The sequence below is a fragment of the Chiloscyllium plagiosum genome, chromosome 10 (genome assembly GCF_004010195.1).
Source record: "Chiloscyllium plagiosum isolate BGI_BamShark_2017 chromosome 10, ASM401019v2, whole genome shotgun sequence".
Lineage (NCBI taxonomy): Eukaryota > Metazoa > Chordata > Chondrichthyes > Orectolobiformes > Hemiscylliidae > Chiloscyllium > Chiloscyllium plagiosum.
In genome coordinates this window covers 27,909,547-27,933,261 of record NC_057719.1, presented here as the reverse complement: position 1 = coordinate 27,933,261, position 23,715 = coordinate 27,909,547, and the positions used below count along the sequence as shown (strand labels likewise).

General features: G+C 41.0%; 1 long non-coding RNA gene across 1 annotated transcript in view; it reads right to left on the bottom strand.

Annotated features, from left to right (window-relative positions):
• LOC122553460 overlaps positions 1 to 8,472 on the bottom strand; it is a 35,590-nt gene extending 27,118 nt beyond the window's left edge. Inside the window, exons 1-2 of the long non-coding RNA XR_006312718.1 lie at positions 8,433 to 8,472; positions 6,213 to 6,401 (exon numbers count right to left, since the gene is read on the bottom strand). This is a non-coding gene — a long non-coding RNA (uncharacterized LOC122553460). The remainder of the gene's footprint in view (positions 1 to 6,212; positions 6,402 to 8,432) is intronic.
• Between the last annotated feature and the right edge of the window lie 15,243 nt (positions 8,473 to 23,715).

Sequence of the window (23,715 nt, the reverse complement as noted above, 5' to 3'; positions counted from 1 at the left end):
AGGGGAATGACCACAGGGGATCCCTGCACTGCCTGCTTCCTCCCCTTCCCACCTCTAACTGTTACCCAGCTACCTCTGTTCTCTGGCGTAACTATGTCCCTGTAGCTTCTATCTATCACCCTTTCAGCCTCTCGAATAATCCTCAGTTCATCCAACTCCAGTTCCAGTTCCCTAACTCGTTCTGTGAGGAGCAGGATCTGACTGCATTTCCTGCAGATGAAGTCGGCAGGAGTATCGGTGGTCATCCCTACCTCAAATATCCTGCAGGAGAAACATTCCACTGCCTGCGCTGCCATTACTCTACACTTCGTCTCCAAAACAAGACACTGAGTAGCTTACCTGTGGACTTTAAAGTTAGGTTAGAAGAGGAGGATGGGAGGGAGGCCCTACTATGTAGGGCCTGGGGTCTAGAACACACCCACTCAAATATCAATCATTTACCTTCCCGACTAGCTCTGCACTCCAACTTCACTTCCGCCCAGCTCGCGCCGCTCTCTGCTGTCTCTTCCCACCCCATCCTCAGCATATATATCACTGTTTCCCTAGCTACACTTGGTTCTCAAGAAGAGTCACTGGACTCGAGATATTAACTCTGTTTCTCTCCACAGATGCTGTCAGACTGCTGAGTTATTTCCAGTAATTTCTGTTTTTGTTTCTGATTTCCAGCATTCATAGTTCTTTGCTTTGTTTTTGCCCATTTATCCATTTACACTGGCTGCAAAGCAACAGAATATTAGGCGACTGGAGGTTGGTGACCAGGGGTGTCCCGCAGGGATTTGTTCTTGGGCCTCCGATCTTTGCAGTTTTCATAAATGGCTTGGATGAAGAAGTGGAAGTGTGGTTTAGTAAGTTTGCCGATGACACATAGGTCAGTGGTGTTGTAGATAGTGTCGAGGGCTTTTGAGGTTACAACAGGACATTGACAGGATGCTGAACTGGGCTGAGAAGTGGCAGATGGAGTTCAACCTGGATAAATGTGAAGTGATACACTTTGGAAGGTTAAATTTGAAGGCTGAATACAGAGGGAAAGACAAGATTCTTGGCAGTGTGGAGGAACAAGGGGATCTTGGGGTCCATGTACATAGATCCGTCAAAGTTGCCACCCAAGGTGATAGGTTGTTAAGAAGGTGTATGGTGTTTTGGCTTTCATTAACGGGTGATTGAGTTTAAGAGCTGCAAGGTTTTGCTGCAGCTGTAAAAAACCCTGGTTAGACCACACTTGGAATATTGTGTCCAGTTCTGGTCACCTCATTATAGGAAGGGTGTAGATGCTTTAGAGAGGGTGCAGAAGAGATTTAACAGGATGCTGCCTGGATTGGAGGGCTTGTCTTAAGAAGAGGGGGTTGGGTGTGTTAGGGCTTTTAACACTGGAGAGATGAAGGAAGGTTGGTTTTACTCTCCTGATGTTTGTTCAGACATTGGCAGAACTTTGCTCCTTTGAAAAACACCACTGGATCTTTTAAGTTGGCCTGAGAAAGCATACATCTGTCATGGCAATGTACTGTCAGCCGAGATTATGTTCTCAGATCTCTGTTGTGGGGTTTGAAGCAGAAGAGAGGCTAACACTTTCGTAAAGGAAGGGATGTGCAGAATATTTCTCAACAAATGAGAGATTGATATCTAAAGGGATCTTGGTGTCCTTGTTTATAAGTCACTGAAAGCTGACATGCAGATACAACTAGAATTAGAAAGGCATGTTGGCCTTTATCATTAGATGATTTGAATAGAGGATTATAGATCAGTGTCGAGAGTTTGGTGCTGGAAAAGCACAGCAGGTCAGACTGCAACCAAGGAGCAGGTGAATCGACATTTTGGGCAAAAACCCTTCATCAGGAGGGCCCAAAATATCGATGCTCCTGCCTGACCTGCTGTGCTTTTCCAGCACCACACGCTCGACTCTGATCTCCAGCATTTGCAGTCCTCACTTTCTCCTAATAGGATTATAGATGTCTTGCTTCAAATGCATAGAACCTTGGTGAGGCTGCAGCTAGAGGCTAACTAAGGAAGGATATATTTGCCATTGATGGAGCACAGAATAATTCATTCATTGGCAGGACTTTCCTCTAAAGAGAGATTGAAGAGATTGTGCCTGTATTCTCTAGAGTTTAGAGAATGAGGAGTGATCAACTAGAAATTTACAAAATTCTTAAAGGGCTAAACAGGATGGATGCAAAAAGTATGCTTCGCCTGGTGAACCAAGGAAGAAAGGAGTAGGCTATTTAGGATGACATTGAAGGGACATTTCATCACTGAAAAGGTAGTGAATGTATACAATTTCCTATTGGATGTTTGTAGAAGTTCAGTTTTTGGGTATATTCAAGACAGGGATCAATAGATTTCTAGATGCTAATAACATCAAAAAAATATAGTGCGAAGACCACATCTTTAATTCCCTTTATTGTTGAAATTAGGCTAAAAAGAGGAAGATGCTGTTTTAAACCAAAGAGATTGGCAAAGAGCTGGCTGCAGCTTTAGAATCATATTTATTGGAGCACACCATGAGTTTTATGCAATATTACATGTTCCTCAAACAGTAAGAACAGAAGCGGACACCATGTGACTGATCGTTTCTGAACAAAGGGAAAACCATGTAACAACACATTTTGTTTGGCTCTTTGACTTAGTGCCAATACCTTGTGTGGGACCAATGTATCAATGACTAGCTGGCAATGAGGAAACATCAAAAAGTGCCTCTCTGTTTGTCTCTCTTTTGTTTAGTTGTAATAGAAGGTTAACAGTAACAGCTAAGTGTCTTCCATTCACATTTCTCTGCAAATCCTCTTTTGAAGGATGTATAAAATATCTTCAAATAATCCTGCATTAACAGGAAGTAATTAAATGAAACTAGAAAATAAAAGAAAGAAACAACTCAACAACTCCTGTGCTCCAGACTGGTGCTACTTAACTGCGTTTCCCTGATTTTTTTTCTTTTTTTTCCCCAACCTTTAATATCCATGTGTCTGTTTGTGAAGGGGGTAATTTAAAAAGGAATAGAATTTAATTTGTAGAGTTATAATTTAGCAATTTTTCTTTCCTAATTGCCATTGGTTAAAGACAATTTGTTGACAAATAAACAATTATTTTCTTGTTAAGTATAGAAATCTGATGAATATTATTTTAACCTGAGTTCATCAGCCAGGTAAATTGTGGGCTTTGGGTAGTTTGATTAAATTCTTTTACACTTGCAATGACTCTGGGTAATAGTGGGGCTTGATTTCCCAGCACACTGCCCCAGTGAGTAGGGGGAGGAGACACTGGAGACAGGACAGGAAAATAACAATGATACAGATGATCGGCTATGACCTACAACAGTCATTAGGGGGGACCGACCTATACCTGCTCCTATGTTGCTAACAGAGAATGTGAAAGAAAATTAGGAGCAAAATAAGACAGTATCAAAGATTTATATGGGCATCTGAGTAACACAGCATGATAAATGTACGGGAAGGATATGTGAAAACGCTTGCAGTAAATAGTGAGGTAATAACGGAGAAAATTGATACTTTGGCTGAGTTTTCAGAGACAGTGGATGATGAAATTCTAGAACCAGTGAGGATTGGTGTTAAATAGCAATTATATGTTTTGGTATCAAAGAAGTTACTCAAGCATTAAGCATTCACAAGAAAATCGATGGTTTACATAGAGAAAAAGCACGAGAGTAAAGTAGACTAGGTGGCCCCTGCTAAGAAAACATCAACTCAATGAACTGTTTCACTGCTGCAGAATTATATGATTGTGAAGAGATTCAACAGATTATCATTACAGACAAAACATTGGACAGAAAGTGACGAGACAGTCTATTGAGCCTGTTCTCCACTATTGACAAATGTGATAATCCCCTCAGTCTCTTCATATCTCCATTAGTTATGTAGTCTCCTGAGAGAGGCAGAAAAAAAACGTGAAATAGACCATGGGTCAATTTAAGAAAAAAACTCATCTCCAATTACCTCCAATGCAATCACATATTTTTCAGGAGGCAACAGTATCTGAAAGATAAGCCATTGACACCCACCTGAACCAGACATCTAACTTCCTTTGAAAGCCTTTTGTGAACCTGCACCCATCATCCATGTTTGTAACCTATTTGTTAATGCCTTACTTTCCTGATTTCAGTTCTACTGAAGGTGCAACACTTGATATATTAACTTTTCAGAATTAATGGATTTGTTCTGAACCAGCATTTGCATTTTTAAATTATGATACAGTTTTAAATTGTCTGGGGTCATGAGTGATTTATGTAGATGTTGTGACAGCGTATTCTGGTTCAATGCCACAATTACAGATTATTTCTGCAGTCACTCACTTATTTCATGTGCTATTTTGGATGCTAAGTGATAACCCAAAAGGTGAAGAAACTTATGGCCAGTGTAAAAGTGATGTTAGTAGAGTTTCACAGTCTCATTTGTTGTATGGATCTTGCAAACTGTGGGGCTAAAAATGCAATAAAAATAGCATTGGGTTTCCCAGTGGTCCCTGCACAGGTTTACATGGTGATTATCTAAATTATACAAGGGAGTAAGATTTATTTGCAGATATTGTACTGAATTTGTCACATCAAGACCCTAGACACAGTTCCCCAATTTGTTACTGTGCCAGATGGGATAGCCCAAAATGTTAAGTTCTATGTTGAGGAAAGATGAGCAGGCACCTTCTTTATTCACCCAGACCCCTCAGTTGATAGCAACAAGGCTCGTTCTTTTTTTAAAAAAGCCCTTTTCCTTTCCTTTCTGACAGTTTGTTTTCAAAGGAACCAATTTAACCAGGTTTTCTTGAATTAACAAAAATGACAAAATTAGCAATTCAACATACATTAACACCAATTAGAAATGAGATGTGAGTCCATAACGATCAAAGTTTTGAAAAAATCTAAATATGGATCAATCTGTGAATTGTTCATGAAGAGCAGATAAGGTGATTCTGCAGCAATTGTTAGGTTGCAGTCATGGTGCTGAAGTTGGCAGTTTAACTGATGACTTTTGAGATTCTTGGTTTTGCAGACTGATGGAAATTCCTTTGTCCTGATTTTTTTTGCTGGTTTATAGTACTCAGAAGGAGAGAGAATTTTTCTTTACAGTCAACACAAAGTTAACCAGGGAACTGCTCTTTGACAGTGGCCTTCACAGCATGCTAACATGTGAATCCAGGACAGTGCACATAAGAGCGTTCACTCCCACTAGTCTGCTCCAATAGAGTTGAAACTGGTTTTATAACTCCTGTCCTTGAGTATTCTTCAAAGCAAAAGCTATAAAATGTGTCTGCAGTTTGGGGCGTGATTGCTGTTGTGCAAGGAGTCACCAGGCCCTCATCATTTTTGCAGTCACAAGAGATCACAGCCCAGTCTGTTTGAAGTTACTTTGAAACCTTTTGGTGTTACATCCTATTGGGCCCACATAAGTGTTGTTTACACCTGGAGTTATTGTCATTGTAGCAATCTGTTTTGGAATTAAAGGTTAAAAAATATCCACAGTACTTCAGGGCACTGACTCATCATTGTAACAAATTCAACTGATTGAAGATGGTGTGCCAAGACAGAAAGAGTACAGAGAAAACTTGCATTTACAAAGCACCTTACAACATTGTCCCAAAGCATTTAAACTTATATTTGGAAGTGTGGCCTGGTGGATAATGGCTAAAGATGTTATTAGGCGTAGCAGGATCACATAGATAAGGATCGCTTACAATTGTTGTTTTACCACATGACTTTTTTTAACAGAAAGATTTAATACCTCAACAAGTATAATTTGTATTTTGATTAATAAAACATCTCAAAGCATTTTACAGGAGTTTCATATCATAAAATAAGGCATCAAGACACATTAGCAGAAATTAGGGCAGATGCTGAAATATTTGCTCAAAGATGTAGGTTTTAAGGAGTATCTTAAAGGGAAAAGAAATAATAGAGAGGTGTAAGTTGGGGATTCCAGATCATGCACCTTAAGGCACGCCCATCAAATGTGGAGCGATAAAAATCAGGAATGCTAAGGAGAAATAATTAGAGAAGCACAGATTTTGAACAGTGTTGTATAGTGGAGGTGATTACAAAGATAAGAAGGGCAAGGCTCTGAAAAGGTGTAGATCTTAGGCATCAAACCTATCGTGTTGACTACACTTCTTGGCCCCAAACTTGCTTGACTACATCACTTAAAACTAAAAGTCAATCTACCTAATAGTTGCGAAACACAAGCAATGCCTCGTCAGCTGGAAAGACTCACCGGAGTTGTCAAAGTAGCAATAAGGGTGCAGGTCGGCATGAACAAGTTGGACTGAAGGGTCTGTTTCTGTGCTGTATGCCTCTATGACTTTAGGAGCTGTTCACTACACATGCTGGATCAGAAAACGTTCACACCTTATATGCAATAAACACAAGGAGCATTGAAGAAACTCAACAAGTCTGCCTACATCTGTGGGAAGAGAAACAGAGTAAATGTTTTAGGTCGAATATGACTATCCTTCAGAAATAACATTGGTGGAATCCTCCAGCCTGCAAATCAGTTTACCCAATGCCTCTGAGAAACCTGCCTGCTGTTCCTGTGTCTCTCTGTGCACTTGGATAAAATATTTAATGGCTGAGCAGATATCCTCACTTTTGCTCTGTGAGTGCCATGGCCTGGAGCATTTTTTCCTTGACCAGCTGAAGAGATGTAGCAGTGATGTGTTCACCAGAATGTGCTCCCCACTCTAATCTCACCAAAGTACCCATCAGGGTGTCAGTATTTGAGCTGGCGGAAGTTTCGGAATGAAATGATACACTAGTCTTGCTAGTGCATCCTCAGAGGGATCTGTGACCTTCTCCTCAGAGCTGGAGGAGGAGGTGATGTCTTGACTGGCAGATCTGTTCAGGGCCGAGACTGTGCAGATGCTATTAGTACCTGCAGGAAAGGATGAGCTGTGAATATGGGCAAAAAGTGTGGTACTGGAAAAGCACAGTTGGTCAGGCTGCATCCGAGGAGCAGAAAAGTCGATGTTCATGCATAAGCTCTTCATCAGGGGCTGAGAGATAAATGGGAGGGTTTGGGGCTGGGGGTAAAGTCGCTGAGAATGCAATAGGTAGATGCAGGTGGGGGGATGATGGTGATAGGTCAGAGCAGAGGTTGGAGCGGATAGGTGGGAATGAAGATGGACAGGTAGGACAGTTCAAAAGGGCAGTGCCGAGTTGGAGGGTTGGATCTGGGATGAAATGGGGGGAGGGAAGGTGAAGAAACTGGTGAAATCGACGTTGATCTTGTATTGTTGGAGGATGGTAAGGCGGAAGATGAGGCGTTCTTCCTCCTTGCGTAAGGTGGCTAGAATGTAGCGATGGAGGAGGCCCAGGACTTGCATGTCCTTAGCAGAGTGGGAGTGGGAATTGAAGTGTTCAGCCACAGAGCAGTGGGGTTGTTTAGTTAGTGTGTCCCAGAGATGTTCCGTGAAACTTTCCGCAAGTTGGTATCCTGTCTCCCCAATGTAGAGGAGACCACATCAAGAGCATTGGACACAGCAGTGTGGAGGTGCAGGAATATCTCTGCCGGATGTGGAAGGATCCTTTGGAGCCTGGGATGGAGGTAAGTGGGAAGGTGTGGGTGCAGGTTTTACACCTCTTGCAGTAGCAAGGGAAGGTGCTGGGAGTGGAGAGTAGGTTGGTGGAGGTCATGGACCTAACAAGGGAGTCGCGGAGGTAACGGCCTCTGCAGAACACAGATAGTGGTGGGGAGGGAAACATATTTCTGGTGGTGGGGTCTGTTTGCAAATGGCGGAAATGGCGGAGGATGGTGCGCTGTATCTAGAGGTTGTTGGGCTGGAAGATGAGGACCGGGGTGGGGGCGGGTGGAGGAGGGGTGGTGGGTTCTGTCTTTGTTGGGATTGGAGGGATGGGGTACAAGGGCAGAGATGCAGGAGGTGGAGGAGATGCACTAGAGGGCATCGTTGACTACGTGGGAGGGAAATTGTGGTCCTTGAAGAAGGAGGCCATCTGGGATATTCTATGGTGGAATTGGCCCTCCTGGGAGCAGATGCGGCAGAGGCAGAGGAATTGGGTGTAAGGGATAGTGTTTTTACAGGAAGCAGGCTGGGAGGAGGTGCAGTCCAGGTAACTGTAGGAGTTAGTGGGTTTGAAGTAGATGTCCGTGTTGAGTCAGTTGCCAGAAATGGAGATGGAGAGATCCAGAAAGGGAAGGGCGGTATCCAAGATGGTCCTGGTGAACTTGACATCAGGGTGGAAGGTGCTCGTGAAGTTGATGAACTGTTCAACTCTCTCCTCCCCCGATCCAACCCTCCAACTCAGCACTGCCCTCTTGAACTGTCCTACCTGTCCATCTTCATTCCCACCTATCCGCTCCACCCTCTTCTCCAACCTATCACCATCACTCCCAACCTTCATCTACTTATCACATTCTGAACTACCTTCCCCCAGCTCCACTGCCCTCCCAGTTATCATTCAGTCCCTTTGGACCCACCCCAAATTCCTGATGAAGAGCTTATGTTCAAAACATCGACTCTCCTGTTCCTCGAATGTTGCCTGACTGGCTGTGCTTTTCCAGCACCACACTTTCCGACTCTGATCTCCAGCATTTGCAGTCTTCACTTTTTCCTGTGAAATAGGGGGTAAAGATTCGAGTATGTTAAGAATACATTCATTGTAGCAATAATGGGAGAGAAACCCAGCACTTGACAATGAACCTTTCTTGGTTGTCATGCTTTTTAGGTTTCAGCAACATCATATGTGTGGTCTCAATTATCCCCTGCTAAAGCAAGAATCCTGTTGTCATATGGAAAGAGGAAGTAATGTCAGACACCCAACAATAGGCTTTCTATGTCCATTTGTGGCCCATTTTCTCCTGAGATGAGGTATAAGGAGCGATTGTCCTGAGTAAATGAATATACAGTGCATAAGACTCACAGATCTAATAGCGTTGGAGGGTTGGAGGTGGGGTGAGACCAAATGTGGGAAGGTGTTATATACAGCAATGAGAGTGGTAGAGCATGAGCCTTGGTGGAAGCCGGGCGCTGCAGCAGTTAAAGTGTGAAATATTGGACAGAGGATTGTCAGCACGTACCCCTAAGGAGTGCAGGTGGTCATTAACCTACCTGCACCAACACCAAACATTTCTGTAGACTGGGGAGACCGTATTGACTCAAGTGGCAACTTTAGGCTAAGCAGGCAGGACCTGGTATCAAAGTCTCTCCCAGTGGTCCTGAGGAAAGAGGGCAACCTGCCTTTGCACCATCCCCTCCACCAGGACTTACAGGTCTCTGGCAGTGAAGCAGGAGCTAACTTCCCTTTTTCAGCCATCTTTGGAGCAGTTCCTGAAACACAGCAGCTCCCAGCTGACAGCACCTGACCTGGTGGGCAGCTTCGTTTTAATAATGGCACCATATCTGGGAATTCTGGGAGTTCTGGCAGTAGTGAGCATGGTCACTGCCGATGAACCAAAGATAGTGTGATCAGGCCCCCATTGAGGCAAAGTGTGTAGCTAATGAGGCGAACTGTGGAGAACAGTGTGAGAAAATCCTTAGAGCTCACAGAGAGAAACCCTCCATGAAATTACGCAAAATTGACACAGTTAATTCATCCCATAGAAACAGGAGTCAGCCATTCAGTCCATCAAGCCTGCTCCAGCAGAACATGGCCGATCATCTACCTCAATCCCATTTTCCTGCATTATCCCCATAACCTTTAATGTCACAGGTCTTTAGAAAACTCCTTATTTCTGTGTTGAACATGCTCATGATTGAAAACAAATGGATTTCTAAGCTACAGAATTCCACACATTTACCACCCTGGGAGTTTAGAAATTCCTCCTCAACTCGTTCTTAAATGACCCTCCCTTTAACCTGAGATTATGTGCCCTCATTCCAGTCTCACTAGCCAGGGGAACATCTTATTTATATTGCCATACTCTACAAGGATGTAGCATGTTTCTGGCTGTGCACTTCCTGAATTTAGGTTTTGTACTTAAGCTTATACTGAACTATATTTTTAATCCTGCTTGTTGGCACAATGAAAAGCTATGGTTTGGGCTTGCATTGACCAAATGGTTTATTGGCCTTAGAGGTTTAAAATGAACAAATGGTCAAAAAGTAAATACAGCAGAATCTAGTAGAGCGTGGAAACAGATGGCCTGCAGCATGAGAATGTGAAGATGGATGCCTTAGTAAAATCTCAGACATCGCGATGCAGGTAGAATTGAGGCAAAATAGCTGAATGGCAAGGTATTTTTCTTGTATTAGGAGGAGAAAGTGAGGTCTGCAGATGCTGGAGATCAAAGTTGAAACTTTATTGCTGGAACAGCACAGCAGGTCAGGCAGCATCCAGGGAACAGGAGATTCGACGTTTCGGGCACAGGCCCTTCTTCAGAAGGAAACGTCGAATCTCCTGTTCCCTGGATGCTGCCTGACCTGCTGTGCTGTTCCAGCAATAAAGTTTCAACATTTTTCTTGTATTAATCAGGTTTTGCACATGAATAGTCACACTTTGATAAGAGACTAAGTATGAAAAGTTAATAATCTAGGAGGTCTGGCCTAGGTTGGGCCATCATTAATAAAGAATGACAACCATTTTTCTGCATTTTTCAGAGCTGCACAGAATCCAGAATTGGAGGAGGACAGATATCTCGAACGATTGGAGAGCTGAATGAGGGTATACAGATTGGAAAACGCTAAACCATGGAGGAATGGAAAACTACCATGAGAGTTTAGAAATTTAAACCATTGATTGGCAAAGATCAACAGGTAAATGGTACTGTGTGCCATTTAGGAGATGGGCTGCAAGGTTTTGGATACAAAAATTCTGCCTATTGCACATAAAGATAGGAATAATTAGGGAAGTATCAAATCACTGGTACAGACAGGGGACACTTCCTTTTATTTTGGCTGCTTCTTTTATCTTTGCTTCTGTTTTTAAATCCTGTCCTTTGTATTCTAAGATGGTGCCAGAGAATGGCGACATGTATGCTTTTCACTGTACTCCTGTATTTTTGTATCGTGACAATAAAATCTAATAAAAAAAAAGAAAATTTTAAACTACAGACTATAAAATCCCAGGTCTAGTTCCCAGTCTGTTGTGTTAGAGGGCTTGCAGGCAATGACAAAACTTAGTGTTACTAGGCTAACTTTAGCTCAGCTGTAGATCTCTTGCCTCTAACGCAAAAGATTATAATTCAAGCCACAACTTGAATAATTAATCTAACTGTCATATTTCCATAACAGTAAGGGAGGAGCTACATTAAACTGAAGCCTTGTCTGTCTTCTCAGATGAAAATAGAATACCTTACGGCATATTCTGAAGAATAGTGGTGGTATTGTCTAGCCACCATTCATCATTAGCAAAACAAACTATTGAGCCATTTATTTAATTGGCATTTATGGCATCTCACTATGTGCAAACTGGCTACTGTCCTTCCCTTGTTCTGTTTGTAAAGATAGATTTTGGGATCTCATAAGTTATGATGAAATTTATAATGCCGTAATTCTGCAATGGAAAATGATTGGATAACATTCCCTTTGTTCGCCCATGTATGTTCATAGCATTTGAAGCACTCTGTTCTGTATGAGTGCTCAGAAACTCACCTTATGCAGTGAGTATCTTCAAGTTGCACAAATCTCACAGTGGATTATAATGCTTTAAAACAGCACAATCTAAAACATTTGCAAGTATGTTAAGTAAATAAGTAAAATAAGATATTGGTTATTTAACAGGATATTTTTGAATACTCACATTCATAGAATGGACAGCTGATTGCTGTGTGCAGCAAAGTCAAATGCTATATTTGAATGAACTTACATAATGACTTGAAAGATTCTTTCTTTGCTGTTACTTTCTTACTCAGTTCTGTTCTCACTTGCTCTTCATCTGAAAAGAAACTCTTTGTTGCTGACTGAAATGATATATAATTTTCTTTGACTGTATCATTGTCCCAGAGGAATTTGACCTGCTGCAACCCAATCATTTCATAGTAGAAGATACTGGAAATGTTGCATTTTGGTAAGACAACCAAAGGCAGGACTTAATGATAGGGCCCCTGGGAAGTGCTGTCAAATAGAGAGACGTAGTAGTTCAGGCACACAGTTCATTGAAATTTGTGTCACAGGTAGACAAGGTGGTAAAAATTGCATTTGGCATGCTTTTGCTGTGTCCACCGCTTTTTTTCATTTACATAAATGATTTGGATGTGAACATAGGAGGAATGGTTAGTAATTTTGTGGATGTCACCAAAATTGGTGGAGTAGTGGAGAGTAAAGAAGCTTATCTCAGAGTACAATGGGACCTTGGTCAGATGGGCCAATGGACTGAGAAGTGGCAGATGGCATTTAATTTAGATAAATGTGCAGTGTTGCATTTTGGTAAGGCAAACTAGGGCCGGAATTACACATTTAATGGTAGGTTGCTGAAAGGAGTGTTGCTGAACAAAAAGCCCTTGGGTGCAGGTTCATATTTCCTTGAAAGTGGAATCGCAGGTAGACGGCATGTTGAAGAAGGTGTTTGGTACACTTGCCTTTATTGGTCTGTGCACTGAGTATAGGAGTTGGGAGGTGTCTGTACAGGACATTGGTTCGGCCACTTGAGAATGCTGCATTCAATTCTGATCTCCCTGGTATAGGAAAGATGTTGTGAAACTTGAAAGAGTGCAGAAAAGATATACAAGCATGTTGCAGGTGTTGGAGGTATAGGGAGACAGGCTGACGTTACTTTCCTGGAATATGGGAGGTTTAGGGGTTACTTTATTCAGGTTTATAAAATCATGAGGGGCATGGGTAGGGTAAATAGAAAAGGTCTTTTCCCTGGATAGGGGAGTCCAAAGCTGGAGGACATAGGTTTAAGGTGAGAGGGAAACATTTTCACACAGATAGATGCATGTATGGAATGAGCTGCCAGAAGAAGTGGAGACTGGTATAATTATAACATTTAAGAGGCATCTGGATGGGTACTTGAAATGGAACTGTTTAGAGGGCTATGGGCCAAACGCTGGCAAATGGGATTAGATTTATATAGGCTGTCTGGTTGGCATGGACAAGTTGGACCAGAGGGTCTGTTTCCATGCTGTACAACTCTGTAACTTTATGACTCTATGATGTTGGTGAGGCCACTTTTGAAGTATTATGTATAGTTTTGTTTGCTCTGCCATATTATCAAATTGGAAAGTGTCCAGAAAGGGATGTGAGAGGCAACATTTTCACACAGAGGGTGGTTTGCGTGTGGAATGAACTGCCAGAGGAAGTGAAAGATGCAGATACAGTTACAACACTTAAAATACATTTGGATAAATACATGAAGAAGAAAGGTTGAGAGGGATATGGGTAAAACACAGGCAAATGCAACTGGTAATGCTTGGGAAACCTAGTTGGCATGAACGAGTTGGATCGAAGGGTCTGTTTCCATGCTGGTATGATTCTATAGCTCTATGACTCTGAGTCCACTCAGCAGGTCAGGTAGCATGAAAGGAGAAAGAAGAAGAGTAAACATTTCATAATGATGACCTTTTATCAGAGCTCTGTTATTGTTCAGGGCATTGATGTGAAATGTAAACTTATCCCAGATGCTGCTAATTGATGAGTATTTTCAGAACTTTCAATTTTTATTTCAGATTCCAGTTGTATTTTAAAATGAATTCTTTTATCTGATTATTATTCCCAAAATGTTCTCAATATCTTTCATGTTTAAAAAGTGAACTGAATATTGAGGTACGTAGGGAGGAATTTTACTTAATGCACATCTTTATTTGAAGTACAAATAGAGAAGTTAACATAATGGAAGCCAAAGCTCTATAAGCAACACAAAGCTGGGTTCAGTCATGTCAACTGGTTTCCTGAGAGGAAAGTATGTCAGACAGTCATTCCTTGCTATGTAACATTGTACCCAACTGGGGTTGGCTAAATAACACCAACGGCATAGGTTCAATTCCTGTACTGGCTGTGGTTACCACAAAGGTCCTGCCTTCTTAACTTCACCCCTTGCCTGAGGCATGGTGACCTTCAGGTTAAACAACTCCCTGTCATTTATCTCTAATGAGAGAGCAGTCTGCTGGGATTATGGTGACTTTATCTTTACGTCGCACCCAATCATAGATATGGTCTCAACTAAATACCGTATGAATTGTAACTTCATATTTAGCCCACTGGATGGCGTACGTTTGAACACAGTTGATGGTGGTGAAACTGGAGTGCCCCATCAGACTGTTGGGGAGTGTGGTTTTAACAAAAGCTATTTCTAACTCATTTGTGCATTGACATATATTGAAATATAAACCTATAGTTGCAACAGTATAAAAAAAATGTTTTGCCTTTACCTACAAGCAATTTCTAGCATAGTACAAAGAACATTTTCTCTCTTTTTCAAACTGTCATTCAAAACAAAGGGTTGACTATGGTACAGGATGTGTTTCCATGTATTGGTGGTTTTGAAAATGTATGGACTTCTAAGATATGTTTATGAATATGTTCATGTTAATAATTTCACTGAGTAAGGAAGATCTTCACTTTGAATGAATGGTGCCTCCAGGTTTAACAAAGTGATTGGCTTCATGAGGTTCCAGCACCTGAAACCTGTGAACTTTAAGGAAGCATCAGAAGGACATAGACACATTGGTGGAAAGAATAGAAGCTTGGTAGATGACGTTCAATGCATAGAAATGGGAAGTGATTCATTTTGGTAGGAGGAACATGGACAGACAGTATAAAAATAAAGGTTTCAGCTCTCTACACAGACTTTGAACAGAGGGACCTGGGTGTATATGCATAGAAATCATTCGAGTTGGCAGGACAGATGTTCAGTATCTTAAGCAGTATTAGTAGTGAAATAAAGTCCAAGTGCAAGGAAGTTATATTGAACTTGCACGTGACACTAGTTCAGCATGATCTGGAGTACTACATCCAGTTCCAGTGCAATGTGTATGGAAATATATGAAGGTGAAGGACAGAATCCAGAAAAGATTCACAAGAATGGTCCCAGGGATGAGGTGATATGAGAAAAAAAGCTTAATGTAACATGTGAATGCACTATGTAAGAGTGTGGTGCCAGCAACGCATTCAAAATTGAATTATATCGTCTACTGAAAATTGAGAAGAATGTATGGGGTTATGTGGAGAAGCCAGGTGAATGGCGCTGAGTGAACTGCTCACTTAAAGAATAGGCTTGACATGATTAGCTTAATGGTCCTGCAAGGTGATTCGTGGGTGAAACAATGGTATTTAATCTAATTGGCATCAAATCTTTAAAAACACTAATAGAAAGGATCTAGCATCTTTGCATCTGCTGCTATTTTATCAGCATCCTGAGACAGAGCAATGCATATACTCCGTAAATATTCTAGCTTTAGTCTGTGCCAAGAAAGAAAAGAAGTTACACAATGCCATAACTGATGGGATCTGAATTGAGTAAACTTTTGACATGAGACAATTAAACAAATGAGGCAGGAAGTGGTTTTTACACCAGTCATCTTTCCTTTCATTTTAAATAGCTTTTTTCTATTGAAATTTCCCTGAAATTTTATCTCGTACGTCAGACACATGGTGCACTGAATATATCGACTGGGGAGATGATGCAAGCTGCAGTGCAATCAAATGGTCATCTTAGCACAGAAATGTGATTAAAAAAAAAGTTAATCCACTAACTGTTTTCGGCTTTTTTCAAAAAACTTAAGCTTTTGTAAATTAATCTAGGCTGGTCTTTCAGATCTTTAATATATTATAATGACACAGAATAGTGTGTCAAAATAATTAAGCCACATATTATATCATTACAAGGAAAGGTCGCAAATGATTGATGGTGATTCAGCATGAAGTAAATCCCACAATCTTACACCTAACACAGAGGTCATGATTTTACTCTCAAGGGCCAGGATGTCAGCAGCGGGAAGTGTTGGTGGCATAAAATAGAGTGGCATGTCAGGCTCACTTTACCTGTCACCTGCCTACTCACCCCAGTGCTACAGGTAACATCCATGTGTGAGCATTGATAGTTAAGTGTTGGTCAAGCTGTATCTGGCAGTCACCTGATCACCACACACATGCACATTCTAGCTGGAAGATATGAAAGAAAAGGAATTCTTCTATTTCTGTTACAAATCTCTCCAGCCCAACCAAGCCCAATTGAACCTAATCCAAGAACGCTGAGGCCAGTTGTAATAATATCCTGACCACTTTGAGGATCAAAGCTGGGATCTTTCCATTTGTACCATTTAGTTCTGCACAACATTAAAGCCAGCTGACTTTTCGGAAGAAGGTGAGGGAATGTTTTCATTACCTGTTGCTATTATAATGATTTTTGATACCGTCCAATTAAAAGTAAGATGCTTTTTGGCACAGTCACAATCTCCCTCCCACCTGGTTCAATTCCCATTTGCTCCTGCTGTATGTAACAATGTGTTTAAAGAAACTGATTTTTAAAAAATACCAACAATGAAGGGTCATTTTTCACAATGGAACTTTCCAATTTGAGTTCTCATTCTATGACAAATGCTCTAATTTATTTTACATTACTTATTTCCGTAATGCTCCTGTTTGCTGTTAGAGTTCAAAAGGTTGCAGTATCTGTTTGGTCAATGCAAATTAGCTCTTTCATTAGCACAAGTTGCAACTACTTTGCATAAAATGAAGCAATCATTGAAACATGTAATGCAGACAATATGTCATGAGATCTTCTTCAGGATATTATTTATGCCACATACAAGCTTCAGGTGAAGCATACCCCAAAGCTAACAAATTATCCTGAGGCTCTGCTGATAACTAACCACAAGGATGTGTCCAAGAATGACTTGAGATGATTATCCCTCCAATTCAGTGATTTATTTTCTATGTCTGCAAATTCTTGCTCCCATTCATCTCTCAAAAGACAATTGAAGTACAAAATCTAATGGCTGAACATACTTGCAAACCCATATCTTTATACTTGCATTATATGGCTGAGAATCCAGTGTGATGGATTTACATCCTGGAATACAAAAATAAACTGAAAGGAGAGTAGGAGGCTCCAGATGCCTCAGCAGGTTAGGTTTATCAAATACCCCGGATAATTGGTCACTGGAGGACACACGTTCAAAATAATGGGAAATAATTTGGAGCAGAAATGTTTTTTTTAAAACAGTGAATTATTTTAATGTAGAAATTATGTTCAGTTCTGGCCACCTCATTACAGGAAGAATGTGGAAGCTTTGCAGATGAGATTTACCAGGATGCTTCCTGGACTGGAGGGTATGTCTTATGAAGTAATGTTGAGGGAGCTAGGGCTTTTTTCATTGGAGCAAAGAAGGATGAGAGGTGACTTGATAGAGGTGTACAACATGTTGAGAGGAATAGATAGAGTAGGTAGCCTTTCCCAGGGCAGAGTTGGCTAACACGAGGCAACATAATTCTAAGGTGATTGGAGGAAGGTTTTGGGGAAATGTCAGAGGTAGATTCTTTATGCAGCGAGTGGTAGGTTATAAAGATGTGCGTGTACTGTACCTTTAAGAGAGTTAAAAGCTGGTAGAGCTACCTGACAGCACCAAGTGTTCTCAATAAGGTAACAATGTAACACTTGGTCAAAAGCTAAATTAGCTGGTTGCCTGGAAATGACAAAACAGATTTGAATTAGGCCATTCAGTTTAAATTATACCCTGAAAAATACCATATTCCAATCAAGTTTGAATTGAGTATATTGACAATCTTAAAAGCCAATGACACAATCTGTTGCTGGGAGTATAAGACCAGGGAAAATTGAACAGTTGGGAGGAGAGCTGCCCAGCTACCAGCATGTAAAAAGACTGCCTGAAAAATAGCTCTCTTAAAAGGATTTTTATTGATCAGTAAACAGTGAAGCAGAATCCTTAAGAAGATGACACTGAAAGATTCAGATAGAAGAACTGAAAGGTGCCTGGTTTTGAGATCAGAAGTTTTGTAAATCTTAATTAGGAGTTTTATTAGACTAGATTAGATTAGGTTCTCTAGAGCTTGGGGACAGGCCTTCCAGCCCAACAAGTCCACTTCCAAAGAGTAACCCACCCAGACCCATTTCCCTCTGACTAATGTACCTAACACTATGGGCAATTTAGCATGGCTAATTCACCTGACCTGCACATCTTTGGACTGTGGGAGGAAACCGGAGCACCCGGAGGAAACCCACACAGACATTGGGAGAATGTGCAAACTCCACACAGACAGTCGCCCAAGACTGGAATCGAACCTGGGACCCTGGTGCTGTGAGGCAGCAATGCTAATCACTGAGCCACCGTGCCGCCCAGATTTATAGTAGTCATTCAATTCTTAATATTTATTGAATTCAAATTCCATCATAGGCTATGGTGGGATTTGAACTCAAATCCCCAGAATGTTAATCTGGATTAATAGTCCAGCAACAATACCACTAGGCCATTGACTCCCCACTAGCATGGTGGAAGGAGAAGGTAAACAATAGATTAGAGGACGGATTTGTAAATAGTTGTTAGTTAATTATTCATTCTTATACTTTAAGAAATAAAGTTGTTCATTTTTACTTTAAATAATTCTTGGCGTCTCAAACCTTTACAGATTGCTGCACGGGATAAATCTTTTCTGTGTTGCTGGTTTTAAATTAAGCAGGAGAGTTTGGGGGCTTGGGTCCGTGATTTGAACTGGTTAAGACAGAATTGAATAGATTTCGAGTACGAAACATCCCAGCAGATTTAAACACTTGTAGGTTAGTGTCCTAGATCTTTAAATAGAATATAGGTGAGGCAATTTGTTTGCTTTCAGTGACTTGTGGGTTGAGTAAATTAACAATGAGAGAAATGGCTCTTAAAGTTGCTAAAGAGGTTCTGGGATTTGAAGATGATTCTCAAATTTGCCAAGAAAGTTTAGAAGGAAAGAAAAAGGCCATACTTTTAGAATTCACAAATAAGTTTGATTTGGGTTTAACCAAGGACAAAGTCAAGCTGAAATTATAAGGGAATTTCTCAAACACTTAGGTGTGTCAGAGAAACAAATAAGTGCAGTAGAGATAGAAAAACTATAAATTACAATTATGGAAAATGTAGTGAGAAGATAAACAAAGAGAGGGAGAAAGAGAGAGAGAGAGAAGAGAGGGAAAGTGAGGAAAAAGAGAGAGAGAGAGAAGGTTCTTGGCTGAGCAAAGAGAGAGAGAAGAAAGAGAGAGAGAGTGGATAAACAAAGAGAGAGAGAGTTGTTAGTTGAGCAAAAAGAGAGAGAATTTGAACTTGAGAAGTTGCGACTTAGTCAGCAAAGTCAAGTTAACAGGATGGACATTAAAAGAGAAGGTAGTGATATATATAAATATGTCAAAACTGTGCCAAATTTTGATGAGAAAGATGTTAAAACCTTCTTTATTTCATTTGAAAAATTGGCTGGGCAGATGGAGTGGTCCAAGGGTAACGCCAGTTCAGACTAAACGGGTAGGCAGAGCTAGTGAAGTATTTGCCACGCTGTCAGATGAGGTGTCAAGAGATTATGAAAAGTTTAAACAGGCTATTTTAAGTGCTTATGAACTGGTACCAGAAGCATATAGACAGTGGCTTAGAAACACAAAGAAGGAACCATGTCAGAATTATGCTGAGTTCGAAAGAATTAAACATATTAATTTTGATCCATGGGTCCATGCTTTGAAAATAGATAGCTTTGAGGTCTTTTGAGGCTCCAAGAGAGATTATTCTGCTGGAGAAGTTTAAAAATTCACTTCCAGAGATGATAAGAATTCACGTGGAGGAACAGAAAGTTCAGGAAGTGAGAAGGGCAGCAGAATTTGCAAATGTGTACATGTTGGTGCATAAGACAAGCCTCCGGCCAGAATTTTGTCCTGTGAGAGATAGAAGTTGGGAGAAGGGGAGATGCTACACTATGAAACCAAGAGTAGAGAACACTGGTAAGAATTAGCCACAGGATAAAAAAGAAGCCCAAGAGGGTGGAAAGGAGATGAAAGACCTCGGGTGTTTTCACTGTGCTAAATTGGGACACATGATGTCACAGCACTTGTGGTTAAAAAAAGGAACTGTGGGAGAAGATGTGGTAAAAGACGCTAAGCCAGTGGTATTAGTGAAGGTGGTAGAGGAGATCCCAAGAAGCGCCAAGGAGCTGCAGCAGAGTGCACAGCCTAGGAAGGGGCTGAGTATGGAGTTAGTACCTGATCTCTAAAAAGAATTGGCCTCTGTGGGTAAAGTTTATTCAGAAAGAACAGGGGGAGAAGGACAAGAAGTTATAATTTTGAGAGATACAGGATCTAACCAGTCGCTGATAGTAAGAGATGAGCGAATATGCACTCTTTCTGATCTGTTACCCAAGAGTGTGGTAACTTGTGGGATAGATTAGAATGGTGCTGGAAAAGCACAGCAGCACAGAATTCCTGATGAAGGGCTTTTGCCCAAAACGTCGCTTTTACTGCTCCTCGGATGCTGCCTGAACTGATGTGCTTTTCCAGCACCATTCTAATCTAGACTCTGGTTTCCAGCATCTGCAGTCATTGTTTTTACCTAACTTGTGGGATAGATGGACAGAAATTTAGCGTTCCCCTATGTAAGATCATGTTGGAGAGCCAACTCAAGACTGGGGAAGTTGCAGTGGGCGTGATTGACAGACTGTCAGTTCTAGGAATTCAGTTTGTTCTTGGAATGATTTGGCAGGATCCAAGGTGGGAGTGACACCCCTTGTTGTGGAGGAGCCCAAGGAAGATCAGAAACAGAGGAGTTAAAACAGAAATATCCTGGTATTTTCCCAGACTGTGTGGTAACCAGATCCCACTATCATAAGTGACAGCACAAAGTGAAAAGTAAAGAGAAAGATGAAGGAGTTGAGATTCAGTTAGTGGATATCCTGTTTGATGTAATGGTACAGGAAAAACCTGAACAGGCAGAGAGTCAGACAGAAGTGTTTACTCCTGAAAGGCTAGGAGACTTGCAACAGCAAGACAAGATAATAAACGATATATATGTGGATGCATACTCCAAAAAGGAGGCAGAGAATATCCTGGAGGATTACTATCTGAAAGATAGAATCCTAAGATGGAAACGGAGACCATTGCAGGTTAGTGCAGAGGAGAAATGGGCTGAAGTGCACCAGATTGTGTTGTCGGTAGCATACACACAGGAGACATTACAGGTAGCACATGAACTACCTGAGGGAGGTCACCTAGGGGTATGAAAGACTCAGTCTAAGGTACAAAAACATTTTTATTGGCCTGGAATTCACAAGAATGTGGTTAATCTTTGCCGAATGTGTCATACATGCCAAATGGTAGGTAAGCCACAGGCGGTAATAAAACCAGCACCTTTGTTGCCGATTCCCACATTTGAAGAACCTTTCACATGGGTTATAATTGACTGTGTAGGTGCCCTCCCGAGAACTAAAAGTGGGATCGGGTACTTGTTAATCATAATGAATGTGTCTAGCAGATTTCTGGAGGCAATTCTATTACAGAGTATCAAGGCAAAAAAGACGGTAGACAAATTAATAGCTCTCTTCACATGGTATGGGCTACCCAGAGAGATTCAGTCGGATAAAGGGTCAAATTTTACTGCGAGGCTGTTTAAGGAGCTTATGGTTATCTTAGGGATACAGCATGTTAAATCCAATGCATATCATCCTGAATCCCAGGGAGCTTTAGAAAGGTGACATCAGACCTTGAAGACCATGTTGACAGCATTCTGTCAGGACTACCTCAATGACTGGGTTAAAAGTATGCCATTTAAGATGCCCCAAATGAATCTACTCAGTTCACTCCCTTTGAGTTAATATTCAGGCATGAAGTGAGAGGCCCTTTGAAATTAACTAAAGAAAAATTGACAGGACCAAAGTTGGAGATCTCACACTTGGAATATGTATCGGAGATGAGGGAGAGATTAAACAGAGTCAGTGAGTTAGCTAAGCTACATCTAAACAGGGAACAGTGTAGAATGAAGCAGGTGGCAGATAAAAGCTCTGAGACTCTGACATCTTCCCAAGGGGATAACTTGTTAGTACTGTTACCAGTGATAGGAGATCCCTTCAAAGCCTGGTTTATTGATCCCTATCAAATTGAGAAAAACTTGAGTCAAGTGAACTATCTGGTAAAAATCCCAGATAGAACAAAAAGGTATCGAGTATGTCATGTGAACGTGTTTAAAACGTATTATACTAGAGAGAAAGAACTGGAGAAACTGGTATTAGTTACTGCCCCGCAGGGTGAGGAATCAAATCCAGATGATGTGGATTTTGATCTGCCTCAAAATAGATTAAAAAATGAAGAAGTCCTTGATGAGTTAGATAGGCTAGTAAGCTATCTGTCTCAGGAGCATAGTTACTGCAGTACAAGGACATACGTAAGAATCAAATGGGGCGACTAATGCTGTTGTACATGAAGTAGATATAGGGAATACGCTCCGATAAAAGAACATCCCTATCGGCTTAATTCTTTCAAAGCCAGACAGGTCCAGATGGAGGTCGAGGTCATGCCTGACAAGAACATCATCGAACCAAGCCAGAGCAAGTAGAGTTCACCGATCGTCTTAGTTCCCAAACCAGATGGGATTCAACGATTCTGCATGTATTATTGGAAAGTCAATGCCATTACAAAATCAGACTCAGATCCAATTCCTAAATTGGAGGACTGCATCGAGAGAGTTGGACAAGCCAATTACATTACCAAGTTGGACTTAATGCGTGGTTACTGGCAGGTACCTTGATCAAAGTCAGTGAAAGAAATTTCTGCGTTTGCAACCCCAAATGGGCGATATCAGTTGAAAGTGATGCCCTTTGGAATGAAGAATGCAACTGCCACATTCCAAAGACTCTTGAACAGAGTTGTGGCTGGGTTAACAAACTGTGCAATCCATTTGGACAATGTAGTGATCTTTAGTAAGTCCTGGACAGATCACATGGTACAGTCGACAGAGCTTTTTGAATGACTGCAAGAAGCAAAACTGCCGATAAACTTAAATGAAACTCAACTCACAAAAGCAGAGGTGACATCCTTGGGACATAACATCGGTCATGGAATGTTGACCCCACGGAACACAAAGACAAAGGCCATTGAGGAATTTCCATGACCAACCTCGAAGAAAGAGGTACTTCGATTGTTAGGACTCAATGGATTCTATCGGAAGTTTGTTCCAAACTTCAGCAGTGTAGTGGCACTGTTATCTGATTTGGTGAAGAAGAACACAAAAGTTTTAGTGGACAGAACAATGCTGGGCAGCATTCGATCATTTGAAAGCCATATTAACCACCAAACCAGTTTTAGCTACACTAAACTTTTTAAAACTTTATAAAGTCACCATCGATGCTAGTGATATAGGAGTTGGAGCTGTACTCCTACAGGAAGATGAGGATGGGATTGGACTGCCAGCTGGTTACTTTTCAAAGAAGATCAACATCCACAAGAGGAAATGCTCCACAAGCTAAAAGGAACTGTTGAGTTTGGTACTGGCCTTATAACATTTTAATGTGTATGTCACGAACAATGTGTCGGAGACGGTTGTGCACGCAGGTCACAATCCTCTTACATTCTTAGAATGCTTTAAAGCCAAGAATATATGACTATTTCATTGGAGTCTCATGTTACAGACTTTTAATTTAAAAATCACATATGTTGCGAGTCAGAAGAATATAATCGCCGATGCGTTATCGTGGATTTAACTGATAGACTTTAGATGAGATTTGTCTTTATTTAATGTCATATCTATTCAGGTATATGGAAAGAAGTTAGGGTGAACTTATATGAAAGTTATCTGTACGTTAGGGTAATGTGTTTAAAAAGTAGAGAAAAAATGAAGCCATCTTTTCATTGTGATTGTTCTTTTTTTC